Genomic DNA, 22,432 nt, shown 5'->3' with positions numbered 1-22,432 from the left:
ACTGATGCTGTGTGTAGCAACAGAAATAGGCGCTGTATGGCTAGTGGTGTGAGATTTGGCTCCACACCTGTATTCTCAAAGCATGCATGCTTTTGAAAGTCTTAACCAGTAAGATCTATTTTTATTTCATTAGTAGGAGTAAAACATCAACAACAACAACAAAAAGCTTCTCTTTGTTTTACCCACCTGTTGAATTTTGTAGCAATAGCCAAAATGATGGGCTGGGGAAAGATGTGTTTTTCAGTTTCTGAAGCTCTGAAATAGTGCCCCAGACATGTGCAAATAGATGTCTTCCCTTCTTGGTGGCATTGCTGTGGATGTGATCACTGTCCTCTCCACTGCTGTGTTGATGACCAGCTGGCAAAATGGATTCAGGATGGGCAGGAACGCTCCTAGGTGTTACAGGATTCTCTGACTTGTTTGTCCATATTTGATCTAATCTCAAATTAATGGATACTGTTGATTAGATTCTTTTTAAATGCCACTCACTGTGTGGCAAAATGTTATTCTTCTCCTGTGTGAATGAAGCATAAAAGGTGAAAGTATACAATTAATTTGCCTGCACTTTCTGGAAAATTGTATGCTGGATTTCTGCGAGCAAATTATTGTTATTTACTGTGGATTTTGCTTGAATACTTCAAGTCACCAATTATGCTTCTTTTTGGTGCTTAATGGCTTTTTATTTTTAGAAACCTCGCCAGTTCTTTCTGTGAATCGGTGCCCCTAATGCCCATCTTCAGAAAGCACTGAACACTTCGCAGTGTAACCTCAGAGCTCTGTTAGTTCACTGAATTGGTGACTACACGTGTCACGTTTAAAGCACTGACAGATTTGATGGGCACATCAGTGATAAGCTGCAGGGTCCATCTCCCCTTTCCTGTGGCAGTGTGGGCAGTGCTCTTGAAGGAAGGCAAGTTTATGGCTGCGTCACAGTGAGTGTTACACTCTGTTATAAAATCCCAGTAGGGGCTGCAGTGCCGTCCTGTGCTCTCCAAAAATGTGTAGAAAGGATGGTCTTTGCAGTATGCTGCTTTTTGGGATCCTCTTTAGATTTTTAATGGAATAAGTGCCACCCGTTGAATGGTCCTTGGATGACAGAGCTTTGCCTTGTTCTAAGGAACCAGTGCAGATGGGGTCATTGTGTGTGTTTGTCTGTCTTGCTGCTCTCATGCAGTCTTCCAATGTGAAGATGCTCAGCTGCATTGGGATCTGCACAGCATGTGACCAGGCTGGGTGGGAGCTGCTGTGCTTGTTCCAGCTTGGCATTGCCCAATGGTGCTGAGCAAGGGTGGGTCTATTGCCTTGCTGTTAGCGGGGTGATGGTGATGGTCTCTCAGCTATTTTCATGGGAAAAAAATGAGATTGAGGACTATTAAATAGGTGTGTACGTTATAATAGATGATTTGTCTGCTTGGTATAGACCATTGCTTAACTGCTGGTTCATTTAAGCTTTCATTAAATGCATTAAATGGTAGAACTGTCTCTCTGAAGGAGGGAACGTCCTTGATTCATTGCATTGGATTGGACAAGCGAAGCTTGAGATATTCTTGTCTTTATTTCTTGATTACAGTTTTATAACTAAAATTGCAGTTTCTTTCAGTACAATCTCTGAACTTGCTCTCCTGTCCTGGTGTGCAGAATGTGAGTTTACGGTGAACCACAAAAGGAGATTCAGCAAGTGAAATCTTTTCTAGCTGGATATGCAACCCATTTGTCCCAAACAAGTTTCCAAGGCAAGGAGCGGAGTGTCAGCTAGTTCAGTGTCTTGAAAAAGCTTAAGGAGTGGTGTTGCAGATCAACAAGTAAGAAATAAGTGCTGTCTTGAAAGGCCTCGGGTTTCGGTTCCCTTCTAAAGGGTAAAACAGTGCATGTAAGGTTGAAAATGTCAGAGCAGTCACCTGTATCAGCAAGTGAATTGGGAGCTGCTGGTGGTAGGGTATTCAAAGAAGCATGGAAGGTGCTGTCTGGACACGGTGTCATTTATCTGACTGTCTGTCAGGTTCACTGGGCAGTTTCAGTTGCGAGGTGGGACTTGTTCTCACAGAAAACCCGTTCTCTGTTCAACAAGACCTCTGAATTTCTCAGCAGAGCCTGAGAAGCATTACAAGTGTCAGTGCGTCTCTTGGCTGCTTCTGCAGAAAACAAGAGACAGCTGCTGGGCTTGGGTCAGAGAGGAAAGAGCTTGGATGGAGTCTTCTGGAACTCGGAAGTGCTTTCTTAGGCTGAACGCTCTTATAAGGCCATGAACACCCTCGCTTCCTACCTTATTCAGCTGTGCTTGAGAAAGCTCCAGCACCCAGAGAGGAGCAAGCTGGGTCAATGCAGTTATTCTTTCCTCCCTTCCAGAACGCATAAAATATAATAATTGAAATGTGAGTCAGTCTGGGGTACACCATGAGCCTGGCTTTGCTCCTCACCCTGCACCTTCTCTCGGGATGATGGATCTTGATCTGATCCATGCCTGGTTTCCTAAGATAAAGGCTAAAATGCATCTCATCAGTGGAGTGATGTTAAGGTGTTGTAACTGGGAAGTTTACAAACATTTTTTTCTTAGCATTGATGATATTTCGAAGCAGGCTTTCCTTACCTGCGCACGTGCACAGTCGTAATCGGTGGTTGTGGCATTGTTTTTAAGTCATCCAGAGTTTTCCACTGTAGGTCATCTGGGCTAGGTCAAGTGAAAGTCTGTCTTGTCACTATTCGAAAGTGCCTAAATGTAAACAAGAGGTCCTTGTAACCCTTGCTGAGGATAAAACTCCAGCCTGTGTTTTCCTGTGGGGGCACATTTGTAACCACTTTGTTAGTAACTTAAAGCTGTTTGTCTTGAAATCTTCCTGTTTTGTCCAGTAGTGACTGTTTGCTCACTTTGTTTTTCCAGACGAGACTTTTGTAGGTGTCTCAGAACAGGCAGTTTATGAACAATTCTCCCCTGCTTTCATACATAATTGATTTTAGTTAAGTTTTCAATAAATGGAAATAATTGTAGGGGAGAACAAAGCAAAGTAGGCCTTTTTTGCCCCCTGTGTGTTAGGTCAGCGGTCCTGGGAGGACAATTCCTCAGTGCCTTTCCTCCAGCCTTTTCCTAGACCTGTGGGAGATGTGCTGCTAGGACATCGTGCTCTCTCCACCAGTAATGGATGTTGCAAGTGCACCAGATTTCCTCCCCATCAGTTCCCAGGTAGATATCAGCAGGAGCCACTGCTCTTAGACTTTTGAATTTCTCTGATTATTATTTTTTTTGCCCTTCTTTTCTTTCCCATCTTGCCTCAGTCCTTTTATCTCAGCCTCATGATTGCTTATTGCCAAGCCTCGGGACAGTGAGGTCCCTATGAAGGAAGGGTTAATGTTGTTTGTTTGTCGAAGAAGGGTGGGGAGTGCTGCAGCGAGGCTGAGATGAAAGGTACCACCAGGAAGTGGTTTTCTTGGCTGGGGAAGGTAGAAATGCTTTTAGCCTTGCGACCCAGTTGACTGGCTCCATGCTCCACGCTGCTGTGAGGTACCAAGTCCAAGGGCAAGGCCTTGTTCTGTGGCTTTTGTTTGGAAGAGCTTTCCAAGAGCTAGTGTATGATTTTCACTCAAAGGCTCGTTGTCATTGTTCACACGAAGAAAGTCCTTTTGTTCTGGCCTTTTTTGCACAGTCCTCATCTGAAGTTCCCCTGGGGTGCCTGGCCAGAGCTGCTCATTTCCGTGGCCATGTGGACAGCAGTGTAAAACTTGTATTCAGAGAGGAACTTCAAATCATGCAAATAATTATTTTTGACTTGGCAAGCACCATGCAATGTCATATATTCCTCTTCCTTTGGACAAGGGAGTAGTCTTGTCTCTTTTGGACTCTACATATCCCAGCGCTGAATGTGTTTTCACTGCACAGTGCTTGGTGTATGAACACAAAATGGGTGAGAATATCTAAAGCACTAACTTAGGGCTTTTGGAAGAGCAGGAATTGAACAGTGCCTTCTGATTTAACTGTGTGCTGTCGAGAGTGACTGTAGTTCTCGTATCCTGCCTGTATCAGGATATTTATTTAATCTGTGATGCAACTACAGGCATTGAAGTGGTGCCCTATTGTGTTCAGGGCCAGGTGGGATGAGGCTTTGGGCAGCCTGGGCTCACGGGAGGCCGTGGCACGAAGTTGGAACTAGATGGTCTGGACAGGTCTTTCCTAACCCCAGGCATTGTGTAATTCGTAGCCTCTCTGTTGTTTAATAATTCACTATGAGAGGGATGGATTTGGTGGAAGCTTTGGTTCCTCTGGGTCCTATCAGCAAGCTACTTCTAGTCTTTCTAGCATGAATTTTGCCTGCTGGAGGTGCGTTGGCTGGGAACGGAGTGGCACGGCGCTCACCAGGATGACAGCTAGAAGTAGGTGAAGTTTTGTAGTCACAGTTAACAGGAAACAGTGGAGACTGTACCAAATCAAGAATGAAAGCAGGAGTGGGTGTTTGGATATCTTGAGAAATGGTTTTCCTTTGGTGGGATGAGGGGGTGGGGAATACACCAGGCAGAAGATTCAGAGATTGAAAGAGAAACTTTCCAGAATGGCAACTTGGTGAATTTGGGGCATTGTAGCTCTGGCTGGTATAGAAGGCCTCATACGATGTACTGTGGGTTAATTCAATACGATTCTTTTATCTCCTTTGTGCGAGTAGTTTTCAACAGTACAGAAGGGAAATTAGGCCTCTCTTTTGGGCAGCATGTAAAACCATTTTTTAAAAAAATCTTTTTTTTCTCCCCAAAGCCATCATTGTGTTACGAGTGCTTGTGCAGCCTAAGGTTTATTTTATACCACAGGGGTTCAGAGATATATTTGCCAAAATAAGTCAACCTGCTGGAATGTAGGTCCTTCCAGAAAAAGCCAAAACTTGTGGTAACTTCAGTGGTCCACAACCTCACTTAGGGTTAGAGGGGATGATAAGCCAGAAGTAGATGCTGCAAAATGAAGAGTGATTGGTTCTGAAACATAAATAGGTTTCATTATTGAGTTGATTAGACAAACACAAAGGGCTCAGCAGTAGAACCGGGCATCCCTCTGGATGGATTGTAGCTTTCTTGGGCTGTCTGCATTGCTCTGTAGTGCAGTGCAAAAGCACTGGGGCTGTGGAGTGAAGCAGCTGGTGCCACAGACCTGACATCCACCCCGTGGGCTTTTCAGGGACTGACACTGGACCAGACTCAATTTGCTCCTGAGGGCTGAAAGCCTGTTAGCTGCTGGGCTCCTGAAGCCGATTTAGTTTCATCAGCGAGGAGTCCAGTTGATGTCTTCTGAGACTGCTCTGCGATGAGAATTAACGTGCATTAAGTGAAGCCTACAGGGACATTTACACCAACAGCATTCTCCAGATTGAGCTAAAAAGCTAATGACACCTTTGGAGCCTATCAGCGCAGTCTGATTACAGTCACTCCTGATGTGTGAATGTGCCAGCAGTCGAGCTGGATTAAGTGACACCTTTTTTTTGGAGCGAGCTCTTAAACTCCTCTTGTTTATATTTTCATTGCTTTTAGAAAATTCCTGAATGATGGAAGGGCTGTTTCTATCTGTGACACCCCGGTATCCAAGTCATAAAGAGCGCAGAGATGAGTTTTCTACATTCTTTCCAATCCCAATGTTTTTTCCTCAGTTTTTCTTCCCTAGTGTAAATGTTCTCCTGAGATCTTTGATAACATGGTATGTACTTACATCTCAGAAAGAATCACTCTCATGAAAAGTTTTTAAAAAATAAATATTATAATCAGCGAAGCATCATAAATAACTTTTATGTCTAAATCAAGCTATTAAAAGCTTTTTTATTTTTAAGTAGATAGGGGAATAAAATAGCTGCATAGTTCATAAAGTGGTGTACTATTACTGCCTGCTGTGCCCATGAATTATGCCAGCTTTTTACACTTGTGAAGTAAAAAGTGGATTAGAACTGTGATCAATGTATTATCCTATATTTCTTATTGTGCATTATATTTCCTTTTTGAGAACCTTTGTAGACTAAATGGCTACTAATGACATAATTACAATTGTTTGTCACCACCATAATGTGTGATTTCCTATCTCATCATGAAGATGTAAGTTAGATAAAGGAGGAGTTTTGGCAGGAAGACAAAGTGCAGTGATTTATTAAAGACCAGATGTGGTTGTTAAAAGCTTTTCTGCAGAAGGCTCAATTGAGTAATGTGAAATAGGAACGAAAGCTCTGAACACCGCAGTCAGTGGTTCTTGGTGTGAGTGACACAGTTGCTCATAGGAGCATGACAAATTAGCTGCATGTTTTATTGTTGTGTACAAATTTATGTTTGAATTTAAACAGCATAAAAAGTTCAAAATTGCTTATGCCATTAAGATGGATGTTTAAAGGAAATAATTATGCTGAAATGTAGCGGATGACTTGAAAACCTTGAATTCTGTGAAAACAGCTCAAGATCTTAAGTCAGAAAACCTCAGGTTTTTGAAAGAAGGGGGGTTAGTGAAGCAGTTGACAACAACAAAAGGAAGACTGGTGGAGTGTTAATAAGCTTTATTTTGGTATGGGCAGGATATCAGTGCAGATCAGCGTCACCCCATCGCAGCGCAGCTGAGGACGGGGCTGTGCTGCTGCGTCCCTGCAGAACAGGGCTGCTCCCAAGGAAGGAGCGCCTTGCGCACGAAGAGCAGCTGAGCACGGCGATGTGTTGTGTGCTGGCCGCGGGGAAGCGAGGGGCAAAGCCTCAGAAAGGGCAGTTAGGGAGGAAATAATTTGTTCTTCAGCTCTGAACTTTTGCACTGAGCGCTTCGGATGTGTTTGCAGAGGAGCTGTGCCTGGCCCCCGTCCCACGGGAACGCGGTCACAATGCCTTTCCCGGTCCTTACACGGCACTGTCTCTTTGCTTTTTTTCATGTTTCACATCTGTTGTGGCTGTGGCTGCTTTCCACAGCGCGTGGGCCTGGTGCTGGGCCGGACCCTGCCTGGGGTCTGCTAGCATTGCTGTGTGACACCAGTGGCCAGGTGCTGCCCTTGCTTAATTGTCTGCAGCTCTTTATGTGACTTGAGGCTCGTGTTGGTCTGTTAGCAAGTGGAACTCTGCTGTACACATCTCCACGGCAGGTACGATGTCATTGATTATTACTAATGATGAGTGCTGTCAGTAGTTGATGGGATTTTATTGTGAAGAGGTAGGGCTTCTGAAGGGGTAAGAACAGTTTTCCTCGTCTTTTCTGCTTTCAGATACTGTTCCTATAGAAACTCAAGCTATTCAGGTTAGGACACGAGCTTCTGCCAAAACTTCATGAAGTGGGTTTTATTTGAAGAGCCCGGTGCTGCTCTTGGGGAGGCACTCTGCAGCTCACTGTGATGTTGGTTTCCACTGAACTCGGTGCAGCACAGGAAGTTTGAAAAGAATATGAAAATATAATAAAACAGCGCCCAGCCTTTTTGTGAGTCTCTCATCAGATTTGGGCCTAAGACTTTTTTTAATCATTTTTTTTTTATCTGAACTGGTAAGCCCATCCCCTTTTATGAATAGAGTTTAAGCTAACTTTGAATTTCCTGTCTTCCTGTTTAATCCAGACCTTTATCATTGCTAGCAGACTAGGAAAAATACTATTGTCTCAAAGTCTGGGATAACCAAAGGTCCGGTTTGGACACATTCAATTTAATGACTTAAAAGCAGCATTTTTCAAATGAATCTTTGTTTTCCTTTGTACTTTGTGGTGGTGTTTTTTCCCCTGCTCCCAACACAGACAGCATGTTGTTATTTTCCATGTGAACTGCATCTTTTTTTTTTTTTTTTTTTCCCCTGGATCCTCTTTTTAAGCTTTTTACTTTCTTCTCCCCAAGAAGCACATTGCATTACTACAGGCATCACAGATTCTGTGCCGAAGTGTCACACTTGGCATTTCTGTGATAGAAATACCAATCCTGCATGGCCCCGCACTGTCTATGCTGAGAGGACCTCTTAAATCTCCCATAACCCGTTAGGAGTTCTGCCTCCTTGATGTTGGTTCTCCAGTGAATGAGCAGTCAGAACAACTGATATAGAGACTGACATGGAGGTCAAGCTGTAAGAAATCCAGGTTGCTTATTGTATTCCTGTGGATGCTGAGAGTGTTGCAGTAGCTTCCAGCATTGTCATCTGGAGTCATTGCAGTCTTGAAGAAACAAGGCCCCCACAAACCTTCCTGTCTCCTCAGTCAGGTTCACCAGGACTTCTGAAAGGGATGGAGATCAATCAGGTTGAGTGAGAATACATTTTTTGGGAGAATTTTCTCTTAGGAGGGTTACCTGTGTTGTTCTCACTGCATGTTTTCGCTTGCTTTGGTGCCCACTTCTGTGAATTTGGTAACATGGTTTGTGTGTAGAGCTTTTCAGCCACATGGAAGTGATTCCGGATAATTTGTATTCATTGTTAATTTTAGTAACTGCGCTGAGGTTTGAATTACGCTAATCAACTTTTCTTGTAATTTGTATAATTTACATACTGTACACACACTGCAAATGCAGGACTCTGATGCAAAACAAAGTTTAATTAGCGTAACAGGGCTACATCAGCTTTCCAAGTGATTGATTTGTGAGCGTTGCAGAGATCTGTGGTAACAGCTCAGAGAATGAAAATGTCCACTGTTGATGTGGACTCCATTTGGGTTTGAGATGACTATAAATAGGCCACTTAATCATAACCAACACCAGTTATCAGTTGAATCTTCCCCCAAATATTTGACTTGAGCATAAGGAGACACTGAAGAGTTAGCAGAAGCCTTGGTTTCTCTGGTTGCTTGTGTAGCACCTCAGGGATAGATGAAGGGGTTGGGGATGCTTCACTGGCATTCGTGGTCTGCTCCTGCCCTCCTGTGTGGTTCCCTCCTGCACATCCATGGGGTTACCCTCCAGGAGGGCTCATGTGGCCACTGATGTGCGAGGTCTGTCTGTGCACAGCGTGCAGTTCTTGGAGAAAGAGTTTGAAATTTGGTAACTTTAAAAGCAATTAGTTATTTGTGATTTCTACCAGATGGCCTACAATCCCTCTCTCGGTAATTGTGGTCTTACTTTCTAACTTCTTTGAAAGTGTTTTTCCTTCTCTGGTTGTCTTACGGAAAGACCTCTGTAGCGAAGTGCAGATTTGACATCTAATTTTTTTTAAGGAAACAATATTGATCTTTGAACAAAATATATGTGGGGTTTTTTATGTGTGGTATTTTTTCACATGTGGGTCTCTTCTCTGCAGAAATGTTCTTGTTGTGTTAGCTATGACTTGGAGCTCTACTCTGTCATCCTTACCGGGCTTTTATAGCAGGGCAAGGTTTTAGTGTTAGTTTTTGTAGGCATTATGTTCATACCATTGTTATCTAATTAGCATCCATTGTAGATTTGTATATGACATTGGATGGGCGAGTGTAAATGAAATGGACTCTGAACGTTTTATGAGGTGTTACTGCGAAACTACTTTGCTCATCATTACTTAAAAGCCAGAGATTTGGCCTTAGGTATTACATCATGTGAAAACCAAGAGACAAAAACGGTGATCAATTTTTTATTATAATAAAGTTTTAATATGAGGCATTTTTAGATATGTGTCATGAATATATGAGTCATGTATTTCACACCAAACCAAACCTATTATGATTATATTTCTACTTCAAGGGGTTTTCAGTTTTTAAATACTAAATTTAATTCTGTGGTTAAAAATGATTCATATTCAAATCTATTTTTATGCTTTATAATTAAATAAGAAAATATTGCTTGTACCTACACTTTTACTATTCTGGGTCGTATTATAATTATTTCTTTAATTTGACCCATAAAAACAGTCCATTTCTTCATTAGTAAATTACAAGGATATCGCAATAGAAAAATGAGTTTTGAAGGTGTCTTACCATATCTAATGGGAATTTCGGTTTGGGATTTTCTCATTTCTTTCATTTGTTCCTTTTGTAAAACATGAAGATACTTTCTAGGTAAATTAATCCCTTCAAAGGAGCAAAATAACTTCCTTTTTGGAAAGGGTTATTAGAGACTTATTCTTTATAATCTTAAATACCACTTGTGTTAGGCTGAACAATGCATGAAAAAATTACACTAGTATGAAAAAAAAAAAAAAGGGAGGGGGGGAAAGAATAATAATAAAAAAAGAATGATTGCCAACCGGAGCCAAGTATATTGCAATTATATGATCATGGAAAAGTGAGCTTTCTACTGGGAAAAACGTGATCTAGATTCCCATGAAATTTCTAAGTTTAAGTATTTTTGTAAATTAGGTTGTTCCTAGTTAAACAGGTGGCTCTAAAGGCTGGTTTCACTGTTGTTTTAATCATAGTTTAGTTACCATGGAGAAATATGCAAGTTAGCATTTATACACAGAAGTGAAATTTATGCTGCATAGATAATAGCCTAAATTTAGCATGACTTAAGTTTACCACTTCCTTAAGAAAAAAGATATACACACTTTATTATTATTCTATTGCGCTATCAAGAAGTTAATTTCTTTAAAATATTTCAGAATTTAACAATGTGATTTTTTTGTTTCTGTCCTGAAATGAGGGCTGTTGCTCTTTTCTCCTCTTTGAGCTCTAGCTTGATTTTTAGTTTTTGGGTGGACGTCTCAGCTTTTAGGTTTAGATGAGTTGGGTGCACCACACAAAGCTGGTTTGGATTGCACAACTCTTGCACTGCAGGTTAAGGGAGGGATGGAAGTCTTTAAAGTGTACTGAGGCATTTCAGCTGTTGGAGCTTACAGCTTACGGGCACAGAGATCTCTGTTACTGAACCAATGCTCCAACCTCGTGCCTCGCGGAGCGCAGCCCTGCCTTCCTCCCGCCGTGCTGGGCTGCCCTGGGGAGCCTTTCCCTCTTGCCCAGGGCCCTGCCTCATTTAACACTTGTTTTTCAGCCCCTCGTTCTTCAGCGACAGGGAAGCAGTGCTCCCGTCACCGTGCCTGTAGTAGCTCGAAGCGGAGCTAAGTTTTCAAGGACAAATGTAGTAGAAGTAGCATGATCCAACAGGAGGTCCCCCAGCACACCGAGTGCAGCAGATCCCTTTCAACACCAGCTGTTCTCACAGATATAGATTGCTGCAGTGAAATTTTCTTAATATAATTCAGGAAGCTCTAGAGAATTCTCCAAAACAACTGTGCCAACAAGGAAAATGTTGAATTTTTCATCAGCTGCCCAATGCTGAGAGTTAGTGGGCAATCCGTTCATTCATGACCAGATGTTCAGTGTAGTAGCGCTCGGCAGTTACCGTGAACTCGTGGCCTGCTCGCCGCTCACAAGGACATTGGCAGCAGCCTGGCGCTGGAGGATTGGGGCCGGCACGGGGTGGGCCGGAGGCGCGGTGCCCACCGGTGCCTGGAGCAGGTAGGGCAATGGGGAAGAGCTGCAGCATCAGCCACGGCAGGGGCAGGGCGAGGAGTTCTTCAGTTCTGTGTTGTAATGGGTTTTTTTCCCCCCCCTTTTTAACGACCAAATCATAGGGAGCTGCTTGGCGGCTTACTTTGCCCAGCTGTGTGCGTGTGTTGGGGGGGTAAGGGCAGGGTGGAGGTGACTCCCCCGAGCCCTGCTTGGAGCTGCAGCGAGGTGCAGCCATTGCCTCCCGTGTAGCATCATCCTTTTGCTCATGGTTTCTTTCATAAAGATGCTTTTATGCCTTATGCCATTTCAGCGTGTTGTGTTAGGCACTAGTACGCAGAAAAAAATAGTATTGAGTAGGAGTTCTGGAATAAACAGTGTGATTTTCTACTTTGAAAAGGATTCTTCCTTTAAATGATTAACTGTGTTTGATTCTGGGTATGCCAGCTGGCTAGGAGAGGGAAGGCAGGGTTTGATACTGTTTAGTTTTTCTTAGATGTTACAAGAATCTTAATTCCTTTCTACATTGTATTTCACAATAATATAACGATTGATTTCAAAGTGGAATTGCCGATGAAACCACTATTATCTTACACTGTCATAATAGCCGTACTTTCTCAGTTTTCTTTCATGAGCAAGGGGAAAAATCCCTTTCTGCAAGCGCGATACTTCAGGCTTGTAACTTTCAGGCGTGCTCTCGAGGAGGAAAAATCTCTCCTACAGATATCTTTGAAAACGATGGTGGTTCTGACACCGCCTGCGGCTTCTCCCAGTGGCCGTGCAGGGCCGGGATGGCACCGCCCGCTGTGCTCCCGGTGCCGGTTCCCTGTGCCGGTTCCCCGTGCAACGCTGCTGTGAGGGAAGGCAGCCCTGCACCGCTCCAGTGACAGCCGCTGGCAGCAGCACGACAGCGGCCCGACTGCGATCTTCGTTAGAGCCTAGCCCTCCCACTAATTGTGTTTGCTTTGGCACAGCTTTCTGGCTCTAATTTGTGAAGTTGCAGTGAAACCCTCCCTTTGCATTTCCTGCCTGGGGAGAGTAACCTCGTTGCATATTGTGTTCAGCCCTGGAAGTTCACCTTTTCTATGCTTGTGAAGTTGAGCTTGACCTGTCTTCTTAAAGGGCCGGGGGAAGCTTTGAAGCAGGCCTTAGTGCTTGTCTGTTTAGGAACAGCAGCGACAGAATGCCCTAAACAATAAGCTGGAGGATTAAAATGAGGGTAAACAGAAGTTCATTTCTTTCTCCCTCTCTCTTTTTCTCTCTCTCTCTTTTTTTTTTTTTAAAGGAAGGATGGCAGCATAATAGTCTTGTTTCCATTGATGATAACTTGCTGATAGAAAAATGAGAACAAGTTTACAGTAGCTTTGACATTAGTTACCTTTATTCAGCATGCTCCAGCTGCATTGAGCCCTCAGGAAGCCTTCACCATGCACACAGTTTGTTCTTGGGTGTGAAAGCAAACAGTATTTGAGTTGGCAGTAACTTCCCTTTTAGAGAAGTTTGCTGCCTCGGCAAGAAACCGCAGCGTGAGCTTTCTGCTGTTGAATGTTTCCACTGGCAGGATGGCCTTTTTCCACATTTCCTTGGTTTAAGGAAACAGATTTTGAACTTTTTTTTTTTTTAAGACAAAATGCCAACATTTAACAGCTGGAGTTAGCATATAATTTATGGGCTTTGCTTTATGCTCTTTCGGATGTATAAAAATTAAAAATGTGCAATTATTCTGAAGTTACGCGAGTTGTTGCAAAAGGGTGATTAAAAAGTGGGACCTTTGTTACGAGCGTTCTGAGGGAGTCAGTGTTATCTAAACAGCTATTCTTAATTACTCTTTCCTTAATGACTCTTAATTGTTATAATTTACTGATGTTATTTCACCTACCGTATAGGGGATGTTTAAGGAAGCGCTTTGTTTCTCCCTTTGATTAACATGGGGCAGCCGGTGCAGTCAGAGCGCTTTATGGTCACTTTGTAATCACTCCCCCATGCAGACTTGTCAGTGCTCTCCTACGCCAGTCCCCGCACCATGGCAGCTCCTGTTGTGGTGTCTGAGTGGGGAGAGCAGTGTGAGGGTCCTCACCAGCGGCAGAGGCTCCGAAATCTGGCAGAAAAGACATCCAGATGCTGACCGGGCCCACGTTCACCTCTGTTTGCTCCCTTCGGGGATGGCCTCTTTTCTTCTTAGCTGACATCCTGCATGTGCTGTTGGAACTTTAAAATGCATCTCACTGGCTGCAAATTTCAGATCCCTGCCTCAGCAGCTAGAATTAGAAACAGATCAGATGCAGGAAATTAATGCAGTCAGCCAATAAATTATGGAGCAACAGCCACCATAAGTACTGTGGTGTTTTTGTTCTGTCAGTCGAGGGATACTGGTTTTGTTTTGCTAAACATCACCCAGCTAACATCTGTATAAACACTGAGAATGCATCACAGGTCTTTAGCAAGCAAGTCATCGCAGAGGAGGCTGCAATGGAGTTGTCTCCTTGCTTTCCCAAGCTGGGAAAGCGGGGAGGGCGAAAGAGAAGGGGAAGGAGAAAGTAAATACATTATCCACAATGCTGTTCACATTAGAATCACTTAATTTGTATTTTAGATTTAGGGGTAAAAATATGTTGTAACGATGAACAGCAGTGTGTGAGAAATGTGTATTTTTTATTTTCGGAGACAGTAGCTGTTTGTCATTTTTATCTGTGCGACTTGTAGACTTGATTGGATTTATTATGTATGCTGCATGTTTATGGCATTTTTATTGTATGCTGTTAATTCGTTGTAACTGCTGCCACTTTCTTGCCAAGGACCCCTTGAAAGCAAGTATGTGTCAACAGTTACCTTCCAGTTTAATAAACGTAATGCTGCTTCTCTTAGGTTTGGTAGAGGCCGTGGTTGTGCCCTCCTCACTGTGAGCTTTTTAACTCTGTTATAGCTGAAGAAAGTCGATGCGACTCAGGCGTAGTCCCGCAGCAGATGTGTTTGAAGTTAAAGCTCTGTCTTTAATTATGTTTTAAACAAAGCGTCTCCAGCCTACAGATATGGTCAGCGTAGTTTATGGCAAGGAGAGAAAAAGGAAAAAAATCTCATGCATGTTTTAAGTAAGCAAGTCAATCACCTTGTAAGACAAAATATAAAGTGACTTTTAAATGTGATGCTAATGGTGAAAAACTAGATTACATCTTTTTGTATTTTTGAAAACCAGAAACGTTGATAAACTATCTGAACAGGATTAGAATGCAGTTAATGGCAATAAAGCCGATCATCTTTTTATGATGAGGATTAACCAAGATGAGGTTTCATTTTCTGCAAAAGATACAAGAATAGAAATAATCCCAAAGGGAAAATCATGCGCTGTAGATACATATTTGTGGCACAACTGGAGGTGGGACTAAAACAATAGATTAAAGGTGCTCTGTGGTAAACTAAAGGGTGAAGTTGGTATATTTTTATTCTGTTTAATTTATTTGTCTTTATTGTTGCTTACTGGTGATGCCTGGTCCACGAGGTCAGATATATGCTTAACTTCCTCGGTAATGAGGCAGAAACATTCTCTAGAGAAATAAGCAAGAGTTCTTTGAATGGGATCAGCTCCATCTCCTTCCTTGTGATCATGGAAGTGTGGTCATCCAGCTTACAACGTATGGTGATGTGTGTTGGGTGCTCTGGGTGAGACACAATGCTCCCATCCACTGTCATTAGGTGGGGCCACCTGTGGAGGATGGCTGGCTTTTAGTGCTCGCAGATGGCACAGTGCAGCCTTCCTGGGTTCAGGCACAGCGTCTCTTTTAACCCGCAGGTCCCACTGTGTCCTGCAAGAGCCCTGCACTGAAATCCTCTCTGGGAAATATGGGTAGGTTTTGCTGTTGATGAACCTTGTCTGATCCCACTCTTAGTATTTCATATCCGGAGACCAGATTGTTCTGCTCTATCGTACGAGCCAAACTGATGTTTGGGTCAACTCATTTCATCTGTGGTATGAGCTGAGTTTCATTAGCTCTCCACGTGTTTCACCTTGGAGTTATTGTGTTCACCTCCCGTTCCACCTTGCCCATCGCTGTGTGCCTATTTTGTACTGCAATGGTTGTCTGTGTATGTGCTGAGAAATTGCTCCTGCTTTCTCCAGCACCACAGCACTACCAACAGAGGTACCTGGTTTATATCCTGCTTGTGTTAAGAGCTGATGTAATGCTGATGGGCCACGTAGTGCAGATTCAGAAAGTGGGAAAACCCCTCATTAAGTGATTTTGATATGCATTAAAAAAATCACATATTGCTATTGTGTGTATTTGTGCTTATGTGCACACGTACATGCATTCATACATGCTCTCTGCCATCCCTACACTTAGTTTTTATATGAAGGGCAGTATCTTATCTATGACAAGGTGCAAAACAGTGACTTCAAAATATTCTTTCTTGCTTTTCCACCTGCCTACGATAGCAGTAGTTGTAATTCTGATAGTTACAGGTGCTCTTCTTGGGCACTTTTTATTAAAAGATGTGTTCCTGATTAATAGCGTGGGCAGAGGTTCTTTGTGTGCTCTAATGAAGCTGTATGCCCATAGGAACACAGTGCATTGACTAAAGAGATAGCAAGGAGTAGCCTGTGTGAAGGTGGGACGTTCACAGTGGGATGAGAGATCTGAATCTGTGCTCAGCTTTAGAATGCCGGGCTGTAGTACCTTTCCCTGCCTGATCTGTACAGGAGAGTTAGTCACAGTAGACAAAGTGCTTGTTCAGTTCTGTGGGAGCTTCCACAGTTAAACTATACTTTATGTGTAGGTGGCTTGTACGTACATGGCTCCTTCCATGTTTAATTCCATCGGCAGGAATGTAACCTGCACAAACACCGAGTGGGTCCCAGTTCGGAGCCCGTCAGATGAAGGGAGCTGAAGCATTGCTTTGCATTTGGCATGCTGGGGAACAAGCCCGTGTGGTTTAAAATGGCTTTTTGCCTTCAAGTTCGTCTTGTGAATCCTTGAAGGGGTGTGTCAAGCTGCTTCAGAGCTCCATGTGGGTGCCCTCAGCAGGGCTCTGGGGGCTGGCAGCCCACTGCTGTGGTGCCAGCCCCACCAGGGCTGGTCCTCTGCCTCATGCCATCTGCTGCCCAGCCAAACCAGAACAAGGGCAGGTAAACGGGGAGAATAGGTCTGATGTGAAGCATGCAACTAACAAACATTGTTTGTTTTGTGCTTCCCCACCCTCGTGTTTAATTGTATAAATTAAATGTCGCGTCAGTCTGCCTGAGGTGTTGGCATCCCATTCAAATTTCAATTACTGCCATTAAAGTGTATTTACGCAGTGCATGAATATAGGGAGAACGTATTTATGGCAATCTTTTATTGCTAGTTACGTCCTAGAAAAATAACACTGAAGTGCTGAATCGCTAAGTTTAAGCAAGTTTTAAGCTCCAGCAAAATTTCTTTTCTCAGCCAGCACAAGTCCTGGGCAGAACGAGACAGCAGTGAATTGTACCACTGCTCAGCTGAGCTCTGCGTGGCTCTATGGCTGTAACCATATATTGTTTCTGGAACCACCTAAATAATTAATTGCATGAAAACAGCATAGTTAAGGCTCAGGAGGGGAGCAATGAGAGAGGTGCAATGCTGAATTTTGTCACTGCTTGGAAATACATTTTGGTATGATTTAGCAAAACTCTCTTTAGCTACTCCTAAGAAGAATATACTTGAACTGAGGTTGAAATTATGCTTCTGAAAGAATAAGCTTTTTTGTGCATCAAACATTCCGTCCAGTGAAACAGTGCTATACCTGGTGAATAATTAAAACAAGAAAAAGAAAAAAGAAAGATCTCAATGCGTAACTTGATTATGTTTTTGAAGCATTTTTTACCCTTATGAAAAAATGTAAGGAATTAGTTTTGTTTTCAGCTCCATTCATTATAAGAGAGACTCCTGCGGTAAAATACGAAGTGTTGTGGAGCTCCGTGAACTCCTCGGTCACTTTCCAGGATTGTGCTACGTGACCCTTAAAGTGTTGCTGATAGATTCAAGCGTGGGGTTTCTCTTTTGTCTTTTTTTTTTTTTTTTTAACAGTGAGTGAAAATACTTAAAAAGGAGAGAGTGCAGCCTGCTTCTCTGTGTGTACAAGAAGGGGTTTGTGAAAGGGAGGTTTCAGTATTTAATGAGAAAACAGTACTAATTTTTTCAGACTTGTGTAGGTACTCTTTTTTTCCTTACCCTCACGTGTGAATGCATTTCACTTAATCTATTTTTTTTTTTTAAAGTCTTGCAAAACCAGAAGTTTTTCCAAGCTGCTCTTCAAGCTGTGTGGGACCCATAGGTCAGCCAGCTCCTGACATCCATGGGGTGCCTGCCCAGCAGGGCCGGGTCAGCTGCACCGGTGGTTGGGTAGCGATGTGGTCTCCAGCAGGTTGGACATGTGGTAGGTGCAGGACCAGTACTTTTGTGTTGGGAAGCTGTGGGGAGCTTAAGTTCACCAGTGTGGTTGTTTATGGGTGTGCTGCTGGTACCAAGTGATGCTTCCTCCTGCAGTGGGGAGCTGGGCTGCCATCTGGCTCGTGTCATTCTAACCCCTCGTTCCTGCATCCAGTGCTACAGACCTGGAGAACTTGCCCTGGCCAAGCACGAGGCTGGCGGCTGCTCTGCTCAGCCAAGAGCCAAAGCTTTGCAGCCTGTTGAATCGTTCAAAGGAGCACACCTCACAGAAAGCGCTCTTTTCTTTAACTTTTTTTCTTTTTTTCCAGTTCAGTCAAATGCTGGGTTTTGTTTCTCACCTCTGTGTAATAAAATCAAGACTATTAGTAACAGAAGAACTTGTGGAAAGGAGAGGTTTTCCTCCCGTCTGCCACTTCGAGCTTGGGTGTGAAAAGAGCTGGGCTCACGTTGCTCCTGGCAGGCACCTCGCTTGGGTCCAGGAGCCAGGCAGGGGAGGGAGGGTGGGCAAGGAGGGGCCCTGTGTGCAGCTGGGCTGTACCAATGGAGCTGTTCTTCTGCTTGTGGTGCATGGCTGCGCCCAGGAGCCAGACAGTGATCCCAGTGGTAGCCTGCTGCGTCCAGGGATGGAATTGGAGCAGTTTTGGTACTGTCAGCAACCCATCACACAGTCTTTCGTATTTATTTGGTAGGATTTAAGTTTTTCTGGTGTCCGGCACTTACTGCAGTGGCAGTGCCTCCAGTGCAAAGACAGAGCTGCTAAAAATGTCTCCAGCCAGCGGGTCTTTGCTGTGTTTCCAAGGGTTGCTTTGGCAATGAAGATTTCAGAGTAGATTCTGGGTTTTCTTGTTAAAAGGTAACCGAGGATATTCTCCATAAGAAGAGGAAGAATGAATTTACAATGATGTGGCATTGCAGATTTGGATGCCTTTGCTTCTGAATCACTTGGGTTTGGTATCTGGAAGCTTGTGTTGTTTTCTTATTTGCTAGTCTCTGTGCGAAGAGATTTACATTGTGTTCAAGATTGTTTCAAACCATAAACTGTTCAGGACGTTTTAGCAGATAAACAGCAGTAGTGGAAATCAGATCTGGAAGTAGGCATTAATCTTGCTGGCTGAAGCTCAGGGAAGGTCTCTCTGTATGTAACTGCTGAGGGTTTTTGATTTTATTTTGGGCACTTCAATCAAGGAGGTGTTTCTGTTTCCCACAGGTCCGCGTATGTTGGTCGTAGGCTGTACTTAGGGATATTTAACTTGCTCATACTAGATTATTTACAGTATTTCCTTTGTTTCTGTTACTTTGTATTTAGCTTTGCACATTTCTTTTGACTTCTCCTTCGCATCATTGCAAGCTTGGATGGCTCCTTCTGGAGGCAAAGTCATCGGAGCGTTTAATGGGATTGATTGGAAACTTTTGTGCACCTTTTCAGCAATACTGCTGCTTTTCATTTTCTAAGTGCATTTCCCTTCATATTCTGCGTTGATATACCTGATAATTGGAGGGGAATTTCTGAAAAGAGAGCAGCGTTTGAGGCTGTAGTATTCTTGAGTTGTGAAGAAACGTTGGCATTGAGATCTCAGGCATTTCTACCTGAGATGTTAAAGATCTCAGTGAATGCTGTGCTGCTCCTGGAAGGTGTTGCTGATTTTCTTTCACTTGTTTTTAGAGTTCTCTGTCCAGAGAATGCCTGTTTGCTCTGGAACATATTTGAAGCTGAAGGTCAGTCTTTTACATTTTCTAGATGACAGAATATGCACAGTTGGGAGTTTTCCATCTTTTTTCTTTTTCTCCAGAAAGAACAGTTTCCTAAGCAGTGTTTTGATGATAGCAAACTAAGTTTACACATTGTACAGTGGTATTTTGCTACATTAATTACCTTGTCAAATGTAATAGGTAATTACCACATCAAATCACCTTCGTATGTTAAATGGAAGCATCACTTCCTAAAATGCTTAAAAACAAACAAACAAAACCCCCAGAAGACTAAGGGCAACGTCACCACAGACCTGTGTCTTCTAAAATACACGTTGGATGTGTGTGTGAGAGAAGACAGAAGGCAGCCTCTGTTCTGGGCTGGCGACCAGGTGCCTCTGGATTCAGCACGTGGTGGAATTGATCCCTTTAGTCCAAGTTTAAGTGTATTTTGTGTCTTTTGTCTGACGGTGCCAGAAGGATGAGAAAAGGTGGCAAATGGAGATTTGGAGGCTTTTGTTTGTGTTTCCTGGTATGCTGGTGTCCCTTGAAGCACAGCAGAATGCTATGCGTGATTACTGACTGTGTGGATCAATGCAGTGGAATCATCTCTTATTTTATTTTATGTGGTGATTTATGCTTAGCCTGAAGCCAGTCTTCTGAGCAATTTCACATGCAGATTTTTGTCCAATCTGGGCCACATCAGAAGGAGCACTTCTGTGTGACCAGCAGAGGAAGAAAATAGCAAGTTCTAGTTATTCTTTACTATCTGAGAATTAGCTAAATGGCATCTGTAATCAAACTCTGCTGTAGATTCCTAAGGGACAAGTTCAGAGCAGGTTTACATTTTGAATGTTTAAGAGTCCCAGTGGAGGAACATTGTCTCCCCTGTTCTTACTCTCCTTTGTGCTTCACATCCCTGTGAGACAGGCTGGGAGGCAGAGGGATGGGGGGGAGGACGGGACATCCTCACTGGTGCTCCTGGCTGCCCAGATGGGGGGGGTTTCCCCATCACCTCAGCTTCTTTCCAGCAGGAGGGCCCCCTGCTTTCTGCAGCAGGACCGTGATACAGCTGTCTTCCAGCTGCACACGCCGGGGGTGGCAGGGGAGCTCCTGCCTCCTCTTCTGAAGCTGGCAGTGAGATTACTTTTTTTTTTTTCCTTTTTTTAATGTTGTTTGGTGGTTGCTGCTTCCTCTTGCCTAACATTTCTTAGTCAGCCCTTGGGGAAAACCTGCCCCAAATGGGAAGTGCAACCGAATCCATTGCAAGCTAACAGTTAAACTGACAGAAGGACATTTGAGTTTTTAGTTGTCGCTGCTACAGTTGGCCCAGTCAGGCTAGATATAGAAGGATCCTTCTTCATGCTTCGGCTGGGCGAGGAGGCTGCTGCAGCACAGCCACATGACGTGGCCAAGCGTGGCGAAACCTGCTTTGAAATAAACTCGGTGCCTCTCTTCCCTTCGTCTGTCTGAATTAATACCTCAGGTTTATGAGAACAGAGTGCAGAATGCATCGTGTCTTCATTTTTCCAACAGCTGGCACGTATAGATGATGTTGTTTAGGAGAAGGCCACTCACCAATCCATCCCCAGCCATGTGGAAAATGTTAGCGGTGCCGTATCTTGGATACAGTGCCTCTATTTTCCAAAGAGATGAATGCTGTTAAGCGTATCTTTCTGCGGGAGCTGAGCCTCCGTTTATGATTCTGGGATCTCTTTTTGATCTCTTCTTTCCTGCTCAGTGCTGACGGAGGTATTTCTGGGGTAGGTGCCAGAGTTGTTCTCTCGCTAATGATTCATGTGCCCTTCACATGTTGCACTGCAAAATGACATGTAACAGCGTGTACCCAGTATTTACGTTATATCACTTTGGCTCCCAAAACATGTGCTTTCACTTTCCTCTCGGAAGTTGCGCCATGCGGTAACAGATTTGTGGCACTACGCTCGGCGAGAGTTGCTTGGAAATGGATTTCTGGGATATCTGAGGCTGCAAACAAGGTGCCTGGTGCTGTGCAGCCTGCTGGGTTTGGGGAGGAGCAGGCTTGTTCTCATTGGGGTCCCTGCTTCAGGGCCTAGCGGTCCCGACTTGCTCCTGATGCTGCAGGTTGTTGTGCCCTTCATGACAAAGGGCAGCCAACCAACACAAGAACTGAGGGCCGCGTAAATCCAGCCACTCTTAAACACAGGTCTTTGTGTGCGTGAGTGAGCTTCGTGGTGAGCTGTGAGCAGGAGCACAGCAGCCGGACCGGATGGGTCGGGCCTAGAGTGCGGTCACCCGCTGTCCTTCACCCATCTTCCAGCACTTGTGGCTGCAGTGCCCGAGGGGAGACTGCCGGCTGAATTCCGGCAGACCTCGAGGGAGCTGTTAGCCAGGAATGGCTTTAAACTGTCCTGGGGTGGTACTGCAGCGCGTGTCTCCTTCACCTTTGTGTGTAACACTTTCGAGTTTATTACGTTTTTCTAAATGACTCAGTAGCGTGTGCGAGGCTTTGGGTGGCCTACTTGAAACGCTCTTAGAAGGGTTTGCTTTTCAGAAAGAGCTAAGTGTTACCCTTAGAAATGTGGGCTCCTTTACAGAGCGCTAACGTATCTTCGGCCTGCGTGTGTAGCTTATGTAGCTCCGTTGGTTCCGTTGCTCTCTTTCTGCTTTGCAGTGCGGCTGCAAAGGCTCTTGCAAATTACAGATTTGTAAGTCCAGCATAGGTACAAAGCTGTGGTACACCTTGTCGTCGGTGCTGGATTAGAACCCAAAGTGAAGAATAAATGTAGAATCTGGGAAACATCATTCAACTTCTTACTCTTTTTTCTCTTGCTTCTATTTCTCCATCCAAACCACTCTGTGATGTGTAAAGCCTGGACGTCCTTTCAGAGCTCATGCTGAGGAATCAGTTGGCCTAACAATACCATTTAGAAAGAATGACAGGCACTTTTTTCAACCTTTGATTTGTTTGGTTCAAGTTTCTGTTCTAGCAAATGTCATTTCTCCTAGAAGAAGGAAAATAAAATACCTTCTGAGCCACTCTTTGTCCGCAGGA

At 43.8% G+C, this 22,432-nt stretch overlaps 1 protein-coding gene across 24 annotated transcripts in view; it reads left to right on the top strand.

The window, feature by feature from the left end:
* The window catches only part of FOXP1 (forkhead box P1), a 343,452-nt gene that overhangs the window by 88,944 nt on the left and 232,076 nt on the right, over window positions 1–22,432 (top strand). Inside the window, exon 5 of one of the 24 annotated variants that reach the window (XM_046899963.1) lies at window positions 3,032–4,362. The exons of the other annotated variants lie outside the window; for them this stretch is intronic. The gene's annotated coding sequence lies outside the window, so the exon portion shown is untranslated. The remainder of the gene's footprint in view (window positions 1–3,031; window positions 4,363–22,432) is intronic. 24 annotated transcript variants of the gene reach the window in all.

Source organism: Gallus gallus, chromosome 12, assembly GCF_016699485.2.
Source record: "Gallus gallus isolate bGalGal1 chromosome 12, bGalGal1.mat.broiler.GRCg7b, whole genome shotgun sequence".
Lineage (NCBI taxonomy): Eukaryota > Metazoa > Chordata > Aves > Galliformes > Phasianidae > Gallus > Gallus gallus.
Note: the sequence above shows the minus strand (reverse complement) of the source record. Positions and strands in the feature narration are given on the sequence as shown.